Here is an 11,583-nt window from a genome sequence, read left to right as displayed (position 1 = left end):
CTGACCCAGGTTCTCAGTTGCCAGGTACAGAATGTCACCTCAGTGAGACCCCACCCATCCACCCTAAGCACTCTGTGGTGCTAGATCCAGAGAAGCTGTGTGGCTTCCTTCCAAAGGGATGCCCAGCGGTGCAGTGGGGGGGGGGGGGGGGGGGGCTTGGGAGCTCCAGCCAGGCATGCAGATAGGAGATGCTTGGCAGGTCCCGGCTGAACGCAGGAATGGCTGGGTCTTTCTGCCTCTGTCCTCTGTGCTTCTTGGACTCACAGTTCTCTCCTGTATGGTTGGGCTGAGCCAGCTTATCTGACTTTTGAGGTTACCCACCCCATCTCATCACATGGTTCATCACCTCAACCTGACGAACTCTGGCATGCATGGGCCACAGAGGGTCGAACACACACCCCTCAAGGCAGGTGGGTCAGGCAGAGAGAGCTTCCTCCTGGGCTTTACCTGTCCTTAGGGCATGGGCTGAACCACGTGCCTCATTCTGAGTCGCAGAAGTTCAAAGGCTCCTGAAAGGGGGTGACCCCTTGCTTCATCTAGGGGTAGCGGGTCAGAGGACCCGTCTATCAGGCTTGCTATACCCAGAGGTGCAAGGTACAGAGGCTGTGGGAGGAAAGGAATTTGCTTAAAGTCACCTGGGAGGCCTGAATGTGAATCCATGCCTGCCTGCCTGCTTGCCTCTCGTCACTCGAATGTGCTGAGGGAGATGCTGAGGCTCTCAGTAGGCACTGGCTTCTACTGGGGTGGGCACTGAGCTACTCTCTCTGGCCACTGCTCCAGCCCCACTTAGTTGCCATGATGTGGGTCAAGAGGCTGGTGCCAATGGGGCCAGCTAAAGGCCGGTGAACTCCCCCTCAAGCCAGCAGGACCATCATGGTGTCCTACTGACCCAGTTTCTATATCCACAAAGCACTACTCCCAAAGTCTTGCTAGGTTCGGCTCCAGAAAACAACAAATGGCTCTGCCACTCACCGGCAGGGTTGTCCTAAGCCACCAAGGTCCTTATTGCCTCAGCTTCTCCATCTGAAATGTGAGGTTAGAAACCACACCTCCTTCAGTAGCTGCCATGAAGACTGGGCCGATGACACATGCTACACACAGCACTTGCCTGTCACTTACTCTTGGCTATTCCATGACTACAGAGGTGACAACATAGTCAGGGATCTGTCCATGGTGGCATTGAATCAGAGAGGAGGGAGGTCAGGGACCATTAAACTGTAGGACAGAAGCAAACCCTAACCCAGTGCAGCAGGTAGACACTCTACCTCCCAGAGAGAGGAGAGGAGAGCGCCATAGGACGCATTCACCAAACCTTTTCAAAGCACCTGTGTGCACCAGACTGCAAGACCCACAGAAGACAAGGCACAAGCCAGCAACCTGAACCTTGGGCCCTGTGATGTTAGGGAGTCATAAGATCACTATGCAGGACAGACAGCCTCCTGGAAAGGAGAGTACTTGGCTGGACATCTGAATACTCCAGGGCCAGCGGAGCCTTGGTATGGAGCATAAATGCACCCAGTAGGGTCTGGTGGGTCTGGTGAGCCAGGCAGAGCTCAGCAAGCCACAGCAGACAAGGAACCATGGAGAAGGTGCCAGTGGTGAAACTTTAGACCCGGGCCCCCACTACCTCCTCCTAGCCTCACAGGGCAGGGAAACCAGGGCACAGTAATGACACTGTCTGGTAAAGGGCTGGTGGAATATAGGTATTTGGGGTTGTTTTGATACAGGATCTCATGGGGTCACACTAGCCTTGAAATTACCAAGCTGGACCTACAGGTCTTCCAGCCTATGGAGAGGGTCTGAAGTCCCTATAAGGAACACATAGGACAAAGGGGGGCTGTGTAGGGGATGTGCAAGGAAAGACATAGCTGGAGATACCATGGGTCCTCAGAGGCCATATAGAGCCCTGACCCCTCACCCATAGGGAAGAGAGCATTATGTCTGGAGTTGTCCCACTAGTCAGCTGTGCAGGCTCAGGCAGGACCACGAATCTCTCTGTGCTCCGGTTCCTCATCTGTTCATAACAGACATACCTTACAGACCGGGGAAGAAGAAGTTTGGTATGCAGTATTAAAGAAGTTTTGGGGCTGGAGAGATGGCTCAGGGGTTAAGAGCACTGACTGCTCTTCCAAAGGGCCTGAGTTCAAATCCCAGCAACCACATGGTGGCTCACAACCATCCGTAATGAGATCTGACACCCTCTTCTGGAGTGTCTGAAGACAGCTAAAGTGTACTTACATATAATAAATAAATCTTTTAAAAAAAAGAAGTTTGGTATATAATATTACTCATTAGGAAAAAAATTACTCATAAGGGAAAAATTTTAAGGCATATAGACATAGTTTAGTAGTCAAGAGCTTGGCTAATGTGCTCTTGGGTTCAATACCCAGCACTGTAAAGATACAAGAAACCAAAAGCCAGTAGCCCGAGGCCATGCCCAGCCATCATGGGGAGGAGATGGTCACTGGGCCAGCTCCTGTCTTAGTCCAGGTAGATGCCAGAAGAGGAGGGGCAGTGTCGACACATCTCAGCCTTGCCAGGGCACATGCCGGCAGGAGCATGCGCTCGCTTGCGCTTCTGTGTGTGTTGCTGCTGCAGCTTCTATGCAAACATGTTAATTTGTTTTCATTTTGTGTTTTTTCCCCCTCGCAGGATAATTGGGTGAGTTTGAAGTCTTGGCGAGGCTGCTGATTATAGCTATCTGGGTGGTGCCCTCACGGGGCTTGGGCCCTGCCTCCTGCCTCTGGCAGAGCAGATGCAGCTGGAGGTGTTTTCGGGGGGCATTCTGGGGGACCTGGGGTGGGTTCCGAGGGCCGGAGTGCTGACCTGGGACCTCTGACATGCACCCCCACCTGACGACACGGCAGCACTGAACCATGTGCGCTGGCCTACACACAGCTTCTCTTTGTGATGCTGACTGCATGCAATTAAAAAAAAAAAAAGATGTTTGGCATGGTAGTGCATGCTTGTCATTCTAACACATGGAGGCTGAGGGAGGAGGAGTCAGGGAGGTCCAGGCCAACCCTGGCTACAGAGGGACTCCTCTTCCAAAACAAATAAGATCCAGAAAATTAACACTGCACTCTCAAGTCTTGGTGTCTTGGGCATTAGAGCCAAATCAGAATCAAGCCAACTTGACAGCTCTGTTTCTCTGAGGCCAAGTGCTAGCTATTCTGCTAGGAGGCGGGTGTCTGTGTTTCCACTCTGGCGAAGGGTGTGGCTTTAGAAATGGGCGGCATGAGGCTCAGATCTGGACTCCTCTCAGAGCCCAGAAAACCTTAGCCATTCTCTAGATCTCTAAGTCTTCTCTCACCTTGGACCCCCAGCCTTGCCTTGGAATTCAAAGGCCATAGGTGGCTATCACAGGGTGGGAGGTCCTCAGAGTCAGAGCTGAGGTTGGGGCACTGTGTCTTGTGGGTATTCTGCACTTGAGCCCATCCTTGGGGCTCACAGCATAGGCACTGCTGCATACACCTGCCCCTCACAGGCAGGTCCGGTATTTGAGGCTGAGCTGGCTTTGGTTCTCATTGTCCCCGAGGACATCCACTGTGTCGCACTGTACATGAAAACCACAGTGTCAATCTGTAACACCTGACTACTATATCTTATCAGGGCTCATAAGGATGGCACACAGTAGGCCCACAGCAAATCAGGTTGAGTGGCTGTGGAGGCTCCAGCCAAAGTCTCTAAGAAACAAGGAGACCCACAGGATCGGAAGGAGGTGGGAGATGGCAGGCTTCTGGCTGGTCCCCTGGGGTGGTGGGCCAACCTCTGAGAAGAGCTTGGCCTCATCACATGAGGTGGCAGCTGGCAGCACCCCTCCCCCACCGAGAGCCACAACAAAGAAGCCTCTATTTCTCTCTGAGCATTTGTTCCTGGCCAGGCTGGGCCATAGCACCCTCTCTCTTCTCTGCTGGCCGTCCAGCCGGCTGGGCGGACACAAAGGCCAGTGTGTCCCTGCTGAGACAGCCTGGCCCCAGAAGACCCTGTGCACAGGGAGCATGAGGCTCAGGAGCCCCGGGAGGGTGTGCAACATAGTGAGGCTTCCATCCAGGTGCAACGGGGAAGGACAAGAGAACAGGAAGGACTCCAGGTCTCAAGTCCCAGCTTCTGCGCCTCATAGCCACGTCACGAATGAACCTCAGCTTCCTCTCTGTACAGAGGGGCCTATGAGACAGCAACATGTCCAACCAGCTGAGTTCTCAGAGTTTGGGAAACTGTTCCATTTGGAGAACAGAAGATAGGCAGAACCCTCCTGGGCTGAAGCAGCCATGTGCATCTCTTCAGTTTTCCTCAGGAAATCCACACGGAAGCAACAGCACCTCTCACGTCCATCAAAGTCCAAACGCGACAGCACCAGCTCTGAGGTCCTGTCTTCAGGGGGTAACCTGACAGTAGCTGTTGGTTATTCGACACCTACTGTGCACAGGGATTTGGAGCTTCCTTACCTCTCAGCCACACAGCTTCTCTGGAAGGGTGGTCATAGGATGGCACCACGGCCACAGTCCAGCAACGTGTTCAAATCAGAGCTGGAGACTTCAAGGCCTTGTCCTCCCTGTAGGTAAGAGGATGGTCACCCTCTGAGGTCTACAGCTAATATGAGAAAATCAACTCATGATGTCTCCAGGTCTAGCAAGCTTAATGTGTTGACCAAGGAGGTCACCCCCCAAGTCCCAGGATAGGAACTGAAGCCTACTGACAATGTCCTGATCCTTGGCAGGCAGCCATTCTAGGAGCCAGACTACATTTTGTAGCTCAGGATCCCACTGGAGGACTTGGAAATGGTTTTTCTTTTCTTTTTTCTTTTTCTTTTTGTTTTTTGAGACAGGGTTTCTCTGTGTAGCCCTGGCTGTCCTGGAACTCACTCTGCAGACCAGGCTGGCCTCAAACTCAGAAATCCACCTGCCTCTGCCTCCCAAGTGCTGGGCTTAAAGGCGTGCGCCACCACTGCCCGGCAGGAAATGTTTTTTCTAATTTTGTTTTTCTTTGGGTTTTTTTGTTTTGTTTTGTTTTGTTTTTTTGGGTTTTTTCGAGATAAGGTTTCTCTGCATAGCCCTGGCTGTCCTGGACTCACTTTGTAGACCAGGCTGGCCTTGAACTCACAGAGCTCTGCCTGGCCTCTGCAGTGCTGGGATTAAAGGCATGTACCACCATGCCTGGCCTAGTCTTCAGTTTTTTTATTTCACTTCTTAGACTCTGAGGACCAGGGTCCCAGAGAGCCTGGAAAGGGTGGGGCTGGAGATCTGGGCCACCTGCCTCCATCTCACCAGTGCTGGCCCCTAGAACCTTGACCCTTCTCACACAACATCTCCCTGTTTCTCTCCTGCCCGCCTGAGCTGGGGCAGCGATGTGAACAGCAGAGTACCGAGTAATTAAGACGACGCACCATCCGGGTGCCTGGAACACTGTGGAGTTTCCCTTTTATGTTTATAGCAATTGTATGAAAATGTGCGACACGGAGCGGCACCAGCTGACAAATGAGATGAGACAGACAGGATTCCGGGCCGGCTTTTTTCCGGGCCTGATTGGCATTAATTGTGAGCGTTTACAAAGCACAACTCGGCGCCTGACATTTGCTTCAAGCGAACGTTTCCTTCTAATAGTTTTAATGATTACATCGGGAGCTGGTGATCACCATGGGGCGGGGGCGGTGGGGGGGAGAGGCTGCCTGGTGCCTGGCTTCCCGGCTACCTGCTGCAGGAGGGCTGTGCCACGTGCCAGGCTTTGGGGCACGGGACAGAACTCCAATGTGGACCTGCCTGGCTGCTGACACCTATGGCATTGCCAGTTTATAATGCCACCAAGGAAACACTGGGGAATCCCAACAGGACACTGGTCTGGCTTTGGCTGAAGGCCCTCAGTTCCTCATGGACTAGGATGGACCCACAATGGCTAGTGCAGGTTTCTTCCTGTGTGACTTTGACTAGGTCCCTTCTAAGTTCTGGGCTCGGTTCCTCTCTCCTGTTAGAGGAGTTAAGAATTCATGCAGAGTAGGATCCCACACACAGCTTTGGCCTGTCTCCACAGCATGACCTTGGAGAACCCCTTAATCTCTCTGAGTCTGTTTTCCTCAATGAACTATATTCGGAGTGATTTCTAGACTGTAGGAAGAGAGGGGGTTATGGGGAAACTCCAAATCCCTGCAAACCGAGGGAGGCCAATAATGTTTCTTCCCTGGAGGAGACCCTGCAAATCCTTGACTCACACTGTCTCACTGGCTGCTCAGTTACTCATATGCTCACTCCGATACTCACACACTTGGGCATAGGCACACTTCCATGTTCAGGCATTTATGCATTCACTGGGCTCCTGTGCTCGCTCACACTCACTCACTCACACACTCAATCTCTTGCCTGTGTGCTCGCTCACTCACACTCAATGCCTTGCCCGTGTGCTTGCTCAGTCACACACACTCTCAATGCTTTGCTCATGTGCTCACTCACTCACTCACACACTCAATCCCTTGCCCGTGTGCTCGCTCATTCACTCACTCACTCATACACACACACACACACACACACACACACACACACACACACACTAAATGCATCGCTTGTGTATTTGCTGCACTGTCCACACACTGAATCTGCTCACTTGCTCAGAGACTCACACACTCGTGCCCTCTCTCAGGAACAGACTGACTTTCTCTATCCCCACTGCTCATGAATTCTCAAAGTCATCAAGCTCCCTATTAGGAACCTGGTAGGCATCGGGGGACAGCCTCTGTGATGGGGCTCACACACAGCCTCATGAGGAAGGGAGGTGACAGTTCCCAGTGTACTTTGTGTGTAGATCTCCATCAACCTTATCTCCAATTTACAGTAGAAGAAACTGAGCCCAGTGGAGAAACAGGCTAATATCAGTCTGGGAACCAGACCTGGCCAGATGGCGCACATGGTGAACCGTCTCAGAAGCTGCTGAGACCTGCCCCTGGGGCCCTGAGGGAAAGCCCTATCTGGGGATGACCCCTCACCCTCCACACCCGATTGCCTGTCTGCCTTGGCAGGGAGTCCAATGCATAGCCAGCCAGGACATCAGGACAGGGGGCACCAGGGGAACAGAACAATCAGTGATGCTCTGCCAGCCCCACTATCAGGGTTCCATTTCCTGAACCCAAAATTCAAGCATGGCTACATGCCACATCTGGCCAGAGGTCATGCAGAGGGCCTCTAGCTGGTGTATAAGGACAGCCATGGCACATGCAAATGCTCAGTCATGTAAGAAGAGCTGGTGGGGTATGGAGCAGCTGGCCAAGCCTCTGCCATCCTGCCCACTGTCAAGGGATACACTGGGATACACTCCTCTGGTACACACTGGCCTTGCCAGGTTCATGCCCCGAGAAAGTTCCCACGGTGAACCCCAGTTCTACACCGGCTTCGGCCAAAAACCTCTGACAGGATTTCTGATTTAGTTTGGGAATGCAGTGGAGAGAGGGAGGGGGAAAAAAAAGGAGGGGATTTTTTTTCCCCTTTTGCATATGGTAGCACAGATGGGCCCATGATCCGTAAAAACTGTCTGCAATTAAACTCCCACTCTGCATGGCTGGATTTGTCAGTCGTCTGAACCGTGAGTGGAAGGCTCCACACTGACAGACAGGAGCTGTAGGGTGGGGTGAGGCAAGATTCCACAGGAGAGATGGCTGCCCAGGAACCTGGGACTGAGGCCTGATAGGTGGATAGATGGATAGATGGATGGATGGACAGGTGGACAGATGGACAAAGAGAGACAGTGGCAAGATCACTTCCTCCTCTACATAATAACCCTCTTAGACTTTTAGACTTTTACCAGGATAGCCAGACAAGTGGGTGAGGCCTTGGGTAGTGCTGGGCACCTGGATTACAGGGCAGTAAGGACAGAGGTGGGGCTAATTGTAGTCAGATTCTGCCAGAAACTGGACCCCGGTGGCAGGGTAGGTGCTGCACGCCGTGACAGGGAGGGAGGGGTTCTTAACCACAGTGTAATCTGCAGGTGCAGGGCCAAGGAGCCAGAGCCTCCAGCCTAGTTGGCAGAAGGGATGGAAAATGGTGCCAGGAAGAGCTGCCAGAGGCCAGACAGACTCACTCTCATCCCCAGAGGAATTAGCCCAGCCTCCACCTAGAGGAAGCAAGTAGGGAAACCAAGGCAGGTGCCAAGACTCTCTCAAGGACCTGCGTCAGCTCTGCCAAACTAATGGCTTTGTGTGTTTCACCCTCCTCCCACACGCAGGCTTCCAGAGAACGAGGGGCCTGTGTCCTCCCTGCTGCCCTTGGGCTCCTGGTGCTGGTCTGGGGCTTCAGCTACTGCCCAGGAGTTCGCTAGCTGTTGCCCAGCGAATGCTCAGTTGTTTGGGTTAACGAATGCCTCATTTGGCTTTGGGACATCCCGAGAACACTAATAATTGTCCCATGATGAAGGAAATAAGATCCTGACGAACCTTCCCCTGCCCGCTCCACGCTGGCAGAGAAAAGTCATAAAAACAGCTTGCTATCTCCGCTATTGAGGCTCCGACTAGATGTCACTGCTAATTGGGTATCACACCCTTGTCTTGTTCTCTCAGAAGCTAAATCAAGAAAGCGCCACTGCTGCGGACTAATTATATCTCCGGCCTGCAGCCTGCAGCTTGTCTCTCCCTTTATTGAGTTAAAAAATGGTCATGAACCTTCATCTTTCATCCCCCCACCCCGCCCCCAAGTCCTAGGCCTGCTGTCCTCTGGGCAAGGCTGCTCAGGTGCGGACTGCACAGCAGAAGCCAGTAAGAGGCCTCTGGGACAGACAGCAGGGCTGTGGAGGGCTGAGAGGGCCCCTGTCCTGGGTATCTGCTTAAGTCTCCTCTCCAGCCACTCCCCTGCCAGGCCTAGGCATTCCAGCTGGACCCCCAGGGTACTCAGGAACATCTCTGCTCTCTAAGCACACATGCATGCATTCAACAGTTCTTGGATGTCTACCAGGCACTCCCATCAGAGGATTCTAGCAGCCCAGAAGCAGGTAGTACCAAGCACAGCACCCTGGTTGGTGCTAGATACTTAGATGGGACTTCTTTGCTCCTCTGCTCAGAACTGCCACAACTACATGTCAAAACCAGTTAATCCCTTCCCAGTGACATCCGGCCACATCCTGATGGTCCTTTGATGTGAGCAGTCCTGCCCACCTGACACGATGTTCTCACCTGCCCACACTCTGCTAGCCTAGCAAGATGCCTGAGCAGGAGCTGAGCACACCTAGCAGAAACCCTTAAGGCTTCAGAGCAAGTGACAGCTTGCTCTGAAGGCTGTCACTCCTGTCCGACACCCCTAGGCTATGGCCTTTGAGTCCCAGGTCTGAAGTGTGTAAGCTATGCTACTCAGCTTGAACTTCAGTTTCTCCATCTTTGAAATGGCCTGAGCTCTTCATAGAAACAGAAGCACGTGGGTGCCCAAGGGGTGTCCAGGAAGAGCTCAGCAAACACTGTAGTTCCAGGCTACAGGCGCTTTGGAATGTGCATGGCTGGTAGGAACCGACCCTCATGCTTAAACAGTTTTAGAACAACCCCTACACTCAAAGAAGGTCCCCCGGAATCTCCAGCTGTGATCCCCTAGCCCCCTGAACCACATAGAGGGGCCCCCGGGTGCATTAAGGCTGGGCACCTGACCTGTTTCAGCCTATAGGCCCCGATGACTGATTGGCACTAGCTGCCCGGAGTGCTGGAAAGAGTCCAAGGTTAGGAAAAGAACTCGGCAGGGGAAGAGGGCAGCAATTGATTGGCAATGTCTGCCAAGGGCACCCTGGCAGAAGGGAGCCAGGCCTTACCATCCTTGACATTTTACGGGCTTATAGAAGATGCGGTTGCATCTGGGTTGAGACTGGGGGCAACTTGCTCAAGGTTGCACAAAACATGAAGAGATGGTTTACTCTCCCATATCCCCCTCAGCTCCTGCTCAGGCATCTTGCCAGGACAACCTGCCCAGCCTCACCCTCCTCGGAGGAAGACCTCTGTGGATGCTCACCTGTGATGTGGCTCTGGCCTTAGATTTGCCTTTCACCTTGCCGAGCCTCACTTCGAGCCTCACTTCTTCACTTACACAAGGATAAAACCGCCCTTGGTGGGGCAACAGTGGAGTTAGTTAAATGAGTACTTGGAAGCTCAGGCTGGAACACGGATATCTACAGTGGTTCTCATGACAGACCGAGGAGTTTAAAAAGGGAAGAGCCCGAAAGCCAGCGAGGAGCCCCCCCTCCTCCGTGAGGCCCTCCCTGGCTTAAGGTTCCACCTGTGGGTCCTTGTATGCTTTTTGAGAGCTAAGGCTCCCAGGAGCATCTGTCCACCTGGCTTGCTGGCACAGTAACCCATACACAGTGTACACCTTTTCTGTGGCTGTTAGCCTGATCTAGAGTCTGAGCATCTCCCTCAGATACCACCTTTGGGTCTCAGGTGCCAGGAGCAGAGAAGCCCTCTGGCTGGGCAAAGGCTGTTCCTGTTCGACACGCAGCTCCTGTTCGACACGCAGCCGCTCTCATTTTAGCCCCGGGCCTCACACCCTTCCTCTCAGGCAGGGATCCACCTGACAGATTAGGAGCCTGTAGTCACACAGATGGCAAAGATGTGTGGCCTGAAGCTGCTGCCTCTGCCTCAGTCAGTGCCAAGCTCAGCCTGGGCTCTGCCAGGCGGCCGGCCCTAGCCAGAAGTGACTCCTGAAGCAGACAGCTGACGGCTGGCCTCCCTCCTCCCAGGGAGGCCCCTCTCCCCACATACCCTCGGTCATTAAGTTCTGGGTCTGAGTCCTTGTCCCTGTGAGCCTGATCACAGCCTGCTCCTCAAGCCTCACCTCCTGACCTCCCAGGCCTTTGTCCCCTGGGCCTCTACACAATAACAGGAGCTGGGGAGGGGGACAAACAGCTGTTGGAGCTGGGGCAATGGCTTGCTGTGGAGCCAAGGGAACTGGCCAGGACCTTAGCCTAGCTCACTCATCCTCAACTCCAGAGCATGCCCTGTACACAAAATTTTTCTACCCACAAGCCCATGGGAGAACTGCTATTGCCAATAAACCAATCAGGAAACTGAGGCCCATGAGGGTAACCAATCTGTCAGGAAACACACATACCTACAATGAGGATAGGAACCAGGGTTCTACCCCAAACAGGCCTAAGGACCCCGCAGGAGGTCCCCTGCTGAACTCCCCAGATCCTAGGCCATGGATGAAGCCTCTCTTCTCTTGAACCACACAGAGCCATTAGCTCCAACCCTGAGATTATCCTCCCATGTCCCTACTAGCTTCTCCCTCCTTTACTCACGACCCCCCACCCCATAGGTGGTCCTTCCCTGGCCATGCCAGGGGTTCTCCCTCTGCCTGTGACACCCTCATGCATGCTGGGCTGGGCTGGGCAGATCCCGGGTCCCTTCTGAGGCCCTCCCTGAACAGCTACAGTCTTTCACTCTTGGGGTTCCCTCCAGCCTCCTTCCTGCCCAATTCCCACTGCCTGCAGATCTGCTCTGAGGATATTGCAATCATGGCCACACCAGCTCGCCCTGACAAGGCCGAAGCGAAGCGTCTACGCAAGGGCACTAGAGATAGGGCAAAAGAATCTTAGCCCAGTTACACTCATCCCACCGCCTGTGTCCCCACCCCC

At 53.5% G+C, this 11,583-nt stretch overlaps 1 protein-coding gene across 3 annotated transcripts in view; it reads right to left on the bottom strand.

Moving 5' to 3' along the window:
* The window catches only part of Fam222a (family with sequence similarity 222 member A), a 45,133-nt gene that overhangs the window by 28,668 nt on the left and 4,882 nt on the right, over positions 1–11,583 (bottom strand). Inside the window, exon 2 of one of the 3 annotated variants that reach the window (XM_031337497.1) lies at positions 4,449–4,555. The exons of the other annotated variants lie outside the window; for them this stretch is intronic. The gene's annotated coding sequence lies outside the window, so the exon portion shown is untranslated. The remainder of the gene's footprint in view (positions 1–4,448; positions 4,556–11,583) is intronic. 3 annotated transcript variants of the gene reach the window in all.

Source organism: Mastomys coucha, unplaced genomic scaffold (assembly GCF_008632895.1).
Source record: "Mastomys coucha isolate ucsf_1 unplaced genomic scaffold, UCSF_Mcou_1 pScaffold22, whole genome shotgun sequence".
NCBI lineage: Eukaryota > Metazoa > Chordata > Mammalia > Rodentia > Muridae > Mastomys > Mastomys coucha.
The sequence above is the reverse complement of the archived record's forward strand: the minus strand, read 5'-3'. Positions and strand labels throughout refer to the sequence as shown.